The sequence below is a fragment of the Euwallacea similis genome, chromosome 16, assembly GCF_039881205.1.
Source record: "Euwallacea similis isolate ESF13 chromosome 16, ESF131.1, whole genome shotgun sequence".
NCBI lineage: Eukaryota > Metazoa > Arthropoda > Insecta > Coleoptera > Curculionidae > Euwallacea > Euwallacea similis.
In genome coordinates, this window is record NC_089624.1 from 2,035,272 (window position 1) to 2,047,678 (window position 12,407).

General features: G+C 35.0%; 1 protein-coding gene across 1 annotated transcript in view; it reads left to right on the top strand.

The window, feature by feature from the left end:
* LOC136414096 (homeobox protein aristaless-like) overlaps positions 1-12,407 on the top strand; it is a 65,497-nt gene that overhangs the window by 10,801 nt on the left and 42,289 nt on the right. The window lies entirely within an intron of this gene.

Below are 12,407 nucleotides of genomic sequence, written 5' to 3' on the forward strand. Positions count from 1 at the left end.
ACAATTGTAAGTTCATCAAGCACTAAAGGACAAATCGCTTTATTCTTAAGACTACCTAAAGTGACTGCAGTTCCAGGGATTTTCATTTTCAGAGGTCGACCCACTTCAAGCCGTTTGAATATTGAAGAATTGGCATTGTGGTCCTCCCTAGTGGTTTTTCGACGCATTTCTGATTGTTTCTTTTACAAAATATCTGCATTCTCAGCATCGAAATTTTGCCGAAAATTAACAACGTCTAACTTTCAGAAAGGGTGGAATTCATTGTGGTATTCGAAGTTAGTTTTAAAAAAATTAAGATAAGTAAGATTTAAGTATAAGTAAGATAAGTAAGAAGATTAAGTAAGTAAGATAGTTCGCATATAATGCAGAAGGTACGACTTCCAAGGAAAATAAGGTCCTTTTAATTTGTGGATGGTACCATGGTTGGTACCATGATCTAGTACCAGCAGAACAATTGGCAGTACTCCTGTTGTTATTCTCAAAGCTTTCCGTGGTATAGTTTTACAATTATCTCATATAGTACATACACAGTGTGGAAACAATTTTTAGTCTCGGGACTCATGGAGTGTATGCCCTTCTTACGTTCCTTATGGCGCAGGGGTCAAACACACAAAGACCATTTCTTCACCTTAATTGGTGGCGCTTTCGTTGCCGATGGGTTCAGTCGAAAAGTCTTACTAATAAATGTTAACCCATTTAGTAACCAATTAGAGTGCAAAAACAAATTATCTTTAATTGGTTAGTCAGCGTACTAATAAAAACAAAAGTTGGGTAATAAATTTTAATCAAGTAAAGGTATACGAAACAATGTGGTGCGCCCTTAGGGTCGATGCCAATTATTCTACATTTAATGTCGGCACGACTAGACAAAGGATTTTTATGACTCAAAGGAGGAGAGAAACAAATTAATGCGTCCGCATATTTATTGCCAGAGCAGCCGGATTAAATTCCTGTAAGGGTACGCTCGTTGGTATTGGCTGTGTTCTTTGAAATTATTAATTGTTTGGATTTAAGCTCCGTAGGCACGTGAAAAAAGCACTAGTTACAACCTACTAGTATTCTCGCCTGAGGCGACAAGGTTTTCAATCACATCCTCCTCCTGATATTCCTTTTTGACCCCGGACGACTCTTAGCCAAGAGTGTCCTGTCTTGGATTCCGCAGGTTCTCGAGTAGCCAATCTTTTTACTCAAGTAGACACTCAAGGTACTACAAGGTAGACAGCAAAGGATTTGAGTAGACAAACTTATCTACTCAATTCCTTGGCTCCACAGATTTTTGATGACCACTAGGGCAGTGAAAAATATTTTCTCCTGAACTGGAAAAGTTTTGGAACATCTCTACTCTGTTTTCTTATCCGTATTGATTCTCAGCGAATTCAAAAGTAGCGGAGAGTACTCTCTGCTGAGTAAGGAACCCTACTACTACTTATCCCTTAATGAGTTTTACTGATTCCTGACTATCCCTAAAACTGCGGAGCATACTGTCTGTTGAACTGGCAAGATTTTCAACATGCCTAAGCTATCGTATATGTATAGCGTGTCAATTTGAAAACGAACCACCCTCAATATTTCAGTCTTATAGAAAATATGTAAATAGGCAAAAACACGTCGATTTTTGCAAGGGTAAGTCAATTTTCTATTAAATTGCGTGCACTCTCTAGTAGGGGTGGAAACAACCATTAAAATCTTAAGTGGGAAGAGATATTGAGTTATACCTCATTTAAAGGTTTTTCAATTACTTTTCCAAACGTACCTGATTTTTTTCATTGAGAGGTTTTAGAAAAATCATGTTCAAATCGTAACCAAGCTTCAACTGTATTGTGGAAAAATTACTTATTCATGCTTTAAGGGTTCGAAATGCTGTTCGTTATTTTCTAAAGAGTAATAAAGTCTGTTTTCAAACTCCACTCTAACATTCACAACAACTTTTACTTGAACTTCCCTACACGCAGCTGTAATTCTTCTCTTCAATCTTTTCAAATCTTGAAGCTGGATTTTATAAACTACAAGTGATTATTTTGATTTTGACTTGTTTATTTGTGTTTGTAAATACATTTATTTAAATATTCTACTTGTAGAAAAAACAGTGAGAATAAAACTGTTAGATTAAAAAAGGATAATGGAATTCTTGAGTTTTTTGTCAAATTATTCTTTCTTATTATAACTTTTATTTTGCGAGTTAAAGACTGGTAATGACAATTTACAAGAAAATCTTCTTCATTTTTAACAAGATGGAGCTCCAGCCCCCTATTTCTTTTCCTGTTAGATAGTAGTTACACGATAGGTCTTCTGGCAAATAGATTGGTCGAAGAGGACCAATTGAATGGCCACCGCCATCTCCCGATTTAACTCCTCTGGATTTTTTTTTGTCTGGGAGTAATTAAATCTGTTTATAAAACCTAGCACAAGATTTGGAGGGACTGAAGAGAGGAATTACAGCTGCGGGTAGAAAAATTGAAGTAGAAGTTTTTGTGAATGTTAAAGTGGAATTTGAAAACACACCTTATTTTGAACACTTAAAACATTAATAAACAATTTTTGTACAATACAGTTGATGCCTAAGTTTATTTACGGTTTAAATATGACTTTTCGATGACATGATTTCTCAATAAAAAAAACCGGTACATTTGGAAAGATAATGAAAAGACCTTTCAAATGAGGAATAACTCTTCTCGTTTACGAACGATCTTCTCATTTAAGATTTTAGCAGTTGTTTCCACCCCCAGTAGAGAGTGCTTGCAATTTAATAGAAAATCGACTTCAAAAATGTCCTCCTTGAAAAATTGACGGTTTTTGAATATTTACAAATAATATTTTCTGTAAGGACCGAAATATCGATTGTGGTTAGTTTTTAAACTGACGCGTTACATTTTTAAATGATTTTTGAGGAGCTCTAATAGCACAGAATATATACAGAGAAAAGGTGAAAATAAAAATTAAAAGGTTTTTTTCCACATTAATTGATATCTAGTTCATGGTAATGTGACCTATAGAACTGCTCTAAACAAAAGAAGAAATGTTCAGGGTGTTATTAACTGTGACTTTCAACTTGAGCTTGAACTAACCTGAGCTTCTTTCCCAAAGTTTTTTCTAATCTTCACAGTTACTTGTGTGTTATTACCTCTATCTTTCAACTCTAAGTAACTTTTAATTAGTGCTCATCATGTTGCATGTCAATTTAATTTTATCATCTCCAATCATTTTGCGATTTAACAAAAGTTGCTAAACAATTACGCCACTGCAAGATAATTTTATGGAGTTTCTTTAGCAATTACCCGTTTAGTTCGTACAAAAAGCGACGTTGCTGGTGACAATTTTTTCCCCGTAGGCCCCGATATCATCGGCAATTTGCCAACGATTCCCAGGACATTAGAAACGACAAAGAAATTGCCTTTAATTATAATATTTAATAGCGGTTTCTTTATTCTGCTGATGAAATTGTCATCCGGCGTCATTAAGCCGGGTTCACCAAGATAGCAGAGGCGCCTGGTGACTAATTGAAGACCACCCTTAAGTTGCCGAAAAATCGTTAGGTGGGTACTTCCGTCCGTTGTCGACCAAATTCGGATCCGATTAAAAACAGATCAAGGTTAAGCCGATTTTGAAAAACACACTTTTTAACTCTATAATTGATATATTAGCGAACAGAGAATACTAATTTTGGGTGGTGACAAAGGACAGAGGACGGATGCCTGATTTGTTTTCGCCAAGGACAAAATGTCTAGCTTTTTGCACATACTTTTTTATGGCGTAAAATCCATCATTTTAGCACACAAAGCTTTTTGAGATTAGTAAATCAAACTTTACACGTGCTTACGGTTTAAAGAGTTAATATCGCTACGCCGTACTCTTGTTGACATTTAACATATTTTAAAATAGACATGATAAACAGTTCTTAACGGACGGCTGCCGTTAAGGCCCTCGCTATACCACTTTATCAGATGATTTACTGCTAACCTATATTATTTATTTTTCGGTACAGCATTCATGCAACTTAATCCCATAACGCCTCTGCTAGTATTCTCTATGTAATTTGGAATTCCAAATTTTCAATTTTATTTAAAGAATTCTGTACTGCCACTTATTCATTTTTTGTAACGTGTATGAATATCAAATTTCACATTTTTCACCTAGTTCACCATTAAAAATATACTTTTCACCTAAACAGTTAAACGGAATGCGCTATATTGTATATTAGAACCTCTTTATCACGAATTTATTTTGCAAAAAGGCCGCGGTGATGTGAAGAAAAATGTTGGACAATACTCGACTGATACGTGAATAACATACGTGAGTTAATTATAATGCTCCTTATCGGCCTTGTAACGTTAATGCGTATAAAACCCTAAAAAAATCGTGTATGAAAAAAATCTCTGCTGTAAACAAGACACCTAGTAGACTTAAAATACTATTGTTTCATTTGGTGATTTCCAAGAAGTTTGTACATCTCTTTTGGACAATAAAAGCAAAAAAACTGTCGCATTTTGACGTCCCTCGAAACTAATTAAATTTGGGAATTTTTAGAGAGCTTGCGAACGGTTGCAAAAGTAAGGAATCCAAAAATCCTCTAAAATATGTGAAAACTCGTGGATCTTCAGAGAATTTCAATATTTCACGATTTGCAGAACACTAGTCTCATCAGTGATAAACATGAGATTTTTTCTCTTAAAGATCTCACGATTAATATATCATACTCCTTGGAAAGTGCCTGCACTAATGTGCATTTGCTGGACTCTCGCTGGATGAGATCTGCAAGCCTTCACAAACGGAACAAGACATTTGGTAGGAAGTCACTCTCATAACCCACGAGTCAATATTATTGGAAAGCGGGGAGAGTTTTAGCCATGCTTAGTCCTCCTTTTAACGCTAAACATTCTAATTATCAGACCGACAAAATCGTTCAATGTTAGATTGAAATACTATCTTTACGTAGAAAAAAAAACAATCAGTTAAATTCTTTGAACATTTTCAAAACTGAAAGAGCGATCCCGATATTCACTGTATTATTATATTTATTTTCAAGCCAAATTGTTGTTCCCTAATACACAAATATCTGATTTAAAACTAAATTGCTTCGAATAGCGTGCTTACGAGCGATGCAGCAATCATTTGCGTGTCAACATTAATAAAATACTCCTAATACCTGAAGTTAGTCAGAAATCGAATTTGGAGGACTTGGAACGAAAACATTTTAATCCGAAAACGAGGGAAACCTAATAAAATTAGCTATATTCTGTGTTTGGTTAGTGCTTTATGGCGGGAATGCACGCGACTTCCTTCTTGTTAAGTTTTAAATTAAATTTAGTTCTGGTGTGCGTATGCAAATAGGTTTCTTTTACCGTATGAAATTATCTCTCATTATTATTAATTAGCACGAACAAAGAAGTATTAGATGTTGCGATTAACATTTACAATTGAAGCGGATTTTTTGATGTTGCGAAGGTCCACGGATTACCTTTCAGAAGCCGACATCTTCTGTCTTTTTACATAAATGACTTCGATTTTTAAGAGTAATTTCCCCAAACCAATTTTAAATCGGAGACGTAATCCGAATCACGTCTCCTGCAAGCAATTTTAACACAACGAGACTTAAACTGATTGTATGCACAAACTTAAGTAATAACTAGAATCAACATTCGCAGAGAAAATAGCAATAAAAATCTTATTTAGGTAATTACGAAAATGACAACGTTTGTCGGTTTTTTAATTTGCTTTTCCACCGCACGATGCACGCGTTCTCTGAAATCATCCTGCCATTATCGAGATTGATTCAACACGAGAAAATTGTATCCCGATTACGGTTTCACTAGTTAGGTTTGCCTTCCTTTGTTCATTCAATCGGTGAAACTAAAACTTAATGCGCCTTCCTCGATGTTTAAGGCGATTTGTTAAGCTCATTGTTAGCCACAGTCGTAGGTAGAACTATGTGGAAATTTGGTAGATCAGACACGCCATCGATTGTGGGAAAGAATGCTTACGTTATGGGATCGAATGCTCAGTGTTTCATCCTCTTCAATTACGGCGCATCAGGGATAGTTTTCGCATTGAAACTGTTCCAAATAACTGAGAACTTTCGAAGGGCGTCGCATTGTTTCAATGCTTCTGGAGCTTCGGCTCACCTGCTGGTTTCGGTCTCGACTCGGTCTCGACTAGGCACCCTCAGGGCGAGAGCGCTGGCTGACTCACTGACTTCGAGTCCCGAGTGACCTGGAACTCCAAATAGGAGAAACTGGAGCTGATTTAGCTTTAAACGGTGCTTCGATTAAATTTTTAACTTGTAACTTATAAGCACATAAATAATTTATTTGTGTACCCCACATGTTAATCGGCATTTTTATGGGAATGGCACAATTGGGTTTTCCCATATCCAAGTATTTTTATCCCGCCAAGTATGATAAAAAGCTATGTGTCTAATTAAATTTTAAATAAAGGAAAGAACAAACACTATTATATTAATGCCACCTAGGAGCAACCAAAAAACGCAAATCGATTGACTGTGAGGTAGGTAGCTTTGCATTCAAAACCAACACAATTTTAAATGGTAAAAAGAAGATTAATTCGAATCGAAGTATTTAAGAAAACAACGACTTTATTTTACATCTCTGCGTATCAATTTTACACTCCGATCGTCGCCTTTCCGTTCGATTAAATTTTTTCCGTAAAAGTTATTCATCAGATTAAAATTACTTTTTCTAACCATTGTTAAATTCAGGGAGGTATTATCCGTCACTAAAGAGTGAGAATTTCAGTGTGATGTAACGGACGAAACTGTAAAAAAACATCAAGGGTTTTTAACAATAAATTATGCATTTGTTGCGAGTTCGAAGAAATGCAGTAAGAAGGTCTTACAGACCAAGACAATTTTTCGTTTTTCTAATTTGTTATAGAGAATTTCAGAAACTGCAAGAGGCCAAAACTCCATTATTCAAACCTTCATAAGGCCTCTCCAAGCCTTTAAAGATGGCGTCGCTTCACTTAATCCGCAGCACAATTTTTTGGTTTCCTATGATGATTGTTGATCAAACCGACAATTATATAACTAATTTTATTAACAAATCAAAGAGCAAAACTTTAATTATTGTAGTCGTGATTGTGTCATAGATTCATAATCGCGTAAAAAATAAGCAGCTATAATATCCCTCTAACCTGAACTAACTTGTAAACACATGGTAGAAAGCCTAAAAGCTAAAGAGCCACAGATGAAGTCGACCGTGATAGAATGTAATTCTATTAAACTCCGTTTGTAATAAACAAGAAATAATCAAAGCAAATGCATGTGTTCCCCGGAGTCCGTCTAATAAAATTTCCATATGCATAACGGCCGCTAAAGGATTTAATAGGCCTTAAATATCAGATTTCAGGCTTGAATATGAACACAAACCTTAGCCTTGAAATGATATATTGTGACCGTTCCAACAAAGGGGAAAACCAATTGCGAACCATTAAAAACAATCAGAATGAAGGGCACTATACCAGATGGAAATTGTTTAAACCCTTTCTGATTATCCAAATTTGAGTTTATTTCCCGTTGGAACGAACAAACCTATTATCTACGAAAGTTCAAAGTAGGATCCAAATCCGTCGGTTGAAGCAAAAAACAGAACTAAAAATGTAAAATTTGCCGCAAATTTCCAAATGATTGTAATAACTATTTTTGCATATTTTCGAAATTTTTATCATGGATATCTTGAGGATTTCAGGATGGCTTTCCAAGAGTCTCTACTGCAAAATGATATTCCCAGGCCATATAGGTTCCACGTCAGTCAGTTTAAGTGAGCAATTAAGTGTATGCTAAAAAGTACTGATTTACATAAAATCTTAAAGGTGTGGTTGGGAATGTACAGGAGGTACCAAATTTGAATATCAGTGTGGAAACCTCGGAAATCATTATTAAAACCTACTGTTTCCAGTGATACTTCTTAGACAAACTTTCTGGAATTTGCACTAACCTTATCTAATCAAAAACATCGTTCTGGATAGGTTCTCAGGCACCCTATCTTATTTAATTGATTCAATCATCAAAAACTAGATGAATCAAAGAGTGGACTACTAAATTATTACACGAGCTTATAGTGAAGACTACCTATCATACCCGATGGGAAAATTTGCATTCCGAGCGAAGCGACGTGCGCACTACTCTTGAGGTAATAATGCCCATTATATGCGAGTACACTATACTTTATTAATTTTAATGGGATTTAATGGTCTTACTGCGAGTAGATTTTTATAATTTGTAAAGTATTTAAATTAATAAAAAATTTTACCCTCTTAATGACTCTATTACGTCTAGTGGTGAACCATCAGTAGCATAAAAAGACGTATTCTCTACGCGTCTTGTTTCACTCTGACTTGCAGGGACTTTCGTTCAAAGCAGAGCCTTTTTAACTATCTGTCATGGTCATTTACAAAAATACATTGCCCAATATAAAAAGTTATAGTCATGCTAATGCTATTAGCCTTCTTATTACCCTATATAATGCTTCGTAACATGTTTTTATTATGTGGCAGCTATAATATGGGCTTTGGTCATTGTTGGCATAAATGATTAGAGATGTTTCAGATTTTCAGTCTTCACGGCTAGTTATCGACAATCTCAGTTTTTCTTACGGTCTTATTTAAGGAACAAAAGGTGGTACAAGCAACAAAGCCGAGCTTGATTCCAAAATTGCATCAGTGGGAAGGATTATTACATGCAGACTAAATACCGGTAAAGAATATATTTATACAATGATCCAATGATGCATCCAATTTAACATCTATAATGGAACAGGAGATCGGTCGAAACTAAGCACGTTTTCCTGCAGTAAAAGGTACCCAACCGCGAATGGCTTGCGTTGTAGCCATGGCGTTAGTGCCACAAGATATCATTAAGTGCGGCTAAAGTCGCATAAGAAACGTGAAATAAAGTCAATAAAACAGCAAGTGACTGAGTATGAAATCAAATTGAAATGTCACAGACATGATATTTATGTAAAGCGACGAATATCATTGTTTTTTTTTCTTCTGACCAAAGCACAAAGATGTACTTTGTGCCCAGTGATCAAGGACCTTAACTTTGTAGTGGGCCAGTTGTTCTTATGATGCTAGGAGCAGCTGAATGGTCAGAAGAACCAAATGCAATTTTTTCTACATGGTTGAATCAGGATGTGGAAGGCCTTTAAGCAGCGTAGCTTTTTAAAAATACGTAGCAAGAATATTAAAAAAAAATTAATTTGGCTGTTTTACAGGGCCGTAATTAACTAATTTTCTGACTTATCGTCACGAAATTTACACAGAACATGTAAAATAGCCCCAATTACCATTGCATACCCGTTAGCAAAGGTTTCTGACGGGTCGGCAAAGAAAATTAACTTGGAACGTTTCACAGGACCGTAATTAAATCATTTACATAGCGATCTTGACGAAATTTTTACAGATCACGTAGCACGGCCTCAGTTATCATCGTGCATACCGGTCAGCAAAAATTTCTAACGCGTCAGCAAAAGAAAATTAACTTTGATACTTTTACAGGGCCGTAATTAATTCGTTTTCTGACCGTTCTTCGCGAAATTTATGCAGGACATGCAGAATAATTCCAATTACCATGGTGCATACCCATCAGTAAGAATTTTCAACGGGTCATCATACATACACAAACATGTTCAAGCTGTACTCTGTACCTGTACTACTATTTCTGATCCCGTGCGTTAACTGAGTTTAAGAATGAAGACGCGGCTTGACGCGAATTGAAAGCGTTTGAGAGTTAGACATGTGTAAGCTCTAATGTACACACTCTGTATGTGCGTCATGTCGAATTAGATAAGATACGGCAAAATTCAAACCAACATCGTTATTAACATATTCAACTTGTAATACGTAATGAATGACGGAAAACTCATTCACGTCATCGGTAATCCCTTTAAATGATTATGTATCAAAGTTATTAGTATAGTAAAAATTCTATTCACATAAATAATTTTGTGTGGGCCCACGGTAGTTGCCATGAAGAACCCGTCTAAACGAGCTTTTTTCGTGTCTACTTTAGAGATAAAATCAGCGGCTTTGCTAGGCATCCATCTAATAACAAGTAACCGGGCCGTGTTACGCCACAACCTAATTGGTTTTATATTAACATCATTAGTGTCCATTGTTGGAAATAAAATTGTATTACTCCCGTACATTCAAATAAGCTTCACAATATAAAAATGAGAATCGCCTTAATGACGAGCAGTTAATTTCGATACGGCTCTAATGCGATGGTCAAAATTAAGCCGGGACTTTTTAATATAAGCGGGTTTGTCCGAAATTAGCGCAATTGTTGTTTAATAAAAAGTTTGGTTTGATTAGTGGTACCGTCGTTATTTTTACCTTTATGTCCATCTGGACACATGTCCAGTGTAAATTGTCCATTTTAATCAGAACTATTGTCTCGAAACATGGAATGAACAAAACGTTATTTGAGCAGTTTGCTTAATGTTGCTTAATAAGAACGTTGATGATAGTTCAAGGTAAATTTAAATTACGTAGATTTGTTTTGCTTTTAATTTTCAGGAATTAATGTTACCGCGATAAATAATCAATTATCGAATTAACTAAAAATTCGGAAATACGGCATCTTCTCTATATTTCATTTTTTCTATTGAAATATTTCAATTGAATATTCGTCTTCAGAAAAATCATTACCTACATAAACTGCTGATTAAATTTACCTTCATTCTCAAGTACTTGATGATTCATATTCTGTGCCAAACTCTGTGAGTACCTGACCTAAGCCAATAAGAGGATAGGTAGTTGTAATTTTACTAGATATTTAAAATAATTGTTAGAAAAATTTGGCCAATTAAGCAAATGGCCTTGAAATTAGTTGAAATGTAACATCCTGAATATTAGTAAATTTCCGATGCCATTTACTTAATTGACCAATTTTTCAGAATTACTATTTGAAGAACTATTTTTTTGTAAGCGCCTAACGTGCCATCGACCGTCGAACACTCCATATGTGCTATAAATTATAAAGTATGCTGGAACAGTGGGTGAGTACCAATGAACTGAATAATACTGTATATCCCAAAAAAACCGCAAAGCACGTTAAATTAAAAAATAAAGATTCCATCGCTGCCTCCTTTTTCAGTTTGTAAAGTTCTTAGTTCAGATTTATAGTTCGCAAATAAACGGAACCAATCACGGTTACCTTCAGATTAATACAAATTACTGAAAAAAAGTAAAAGTTAAAACATTTATTGGCTGAAAAAAATGGAAATTCCGCATAGCGCTCAATGGAAAAAATATTTGCGGTATTTCAGAAAAAAGGAGACTGACTGTTCCTAAAAAAATTCTTTGTTGATACCTATTGTTGGAACATGAATTAAGGCCGAACAAAAGTTAATCAACACATGGATCCGTAGAAGTTAATCGGACTGTTCTATGTATGTTCTACGGAGTAGAGTTAACTAGTAGAGAAAGAAAAAGAAAAATCGGAATATTCATTTTTCCCGTACATCCGTGAAAGTACTCAGAGCACACATTCCTAAGCTTAATTTTGTAGGACTCCAAATTGGGCAATTTTTTTCATTTAACCGACCCCGCATTTCTTACCATCTACGAAATCTCCATTGTGGACGAGCCTTAGCTGAAACACTGCAAAAATAAATCTTTTCAACTCAGTTTAGACATAAATTAAATAGATATTATAAAAGATATTCATTAGAGCTTATTTGCTTGATCACTCATTGTGAAATTTTCCTTAATAAATTAGTTCTGTTTTTAATATTAATGAAGAAAAAGGCTGTTGTAGAAAATAATTAAAATTCCAATTTGCAACATTAAGTTTTGCTACTTTTGGCGATTATGCAATTTTTGGTCTCGCTTGTAACTAGTTATCATCAAAAAGAGCACTGTTCTGTGTTGATCTCATTAAACTCGAGAATCCCTCTATAGCAGGAATGAGTAAATAAGGTTTTCTAATTAATTATTGTAACTCATTTCTCCTGCTCTAACCCATAACGGTTAATATTTTTATCCCACTTAATTACTTTTCACAAGTTAAAATATTACTCTGAATGCCTTAAATGTTTTCACCACTAAAGGCCATATATCAGAAAGCATGATGAATTTACGACATTATTAAAAGCACCATTTGCTAGAAAATTTAGTCATCAAGAAAGGCAGCATGTATGGAAATACCTTATATTCCATTCAATGGAGAAACTAGCCCATTTATCATTACAGAAGAAATTGACGTTATTAAATTTATATCAATATCCCCTTAACCTTAATCGAGCGATTCATACAAGCCCGTTTAATATATTTAAGGCAATTAGGGCTTGTTTACAAATAATTAACTCCCATAATAGCATTTTCATAACTTTGACTTCCATTATTTTAATCAAGTCCAGGGATCCGCCCATTGGGCGCGTATTGGGCTTCAG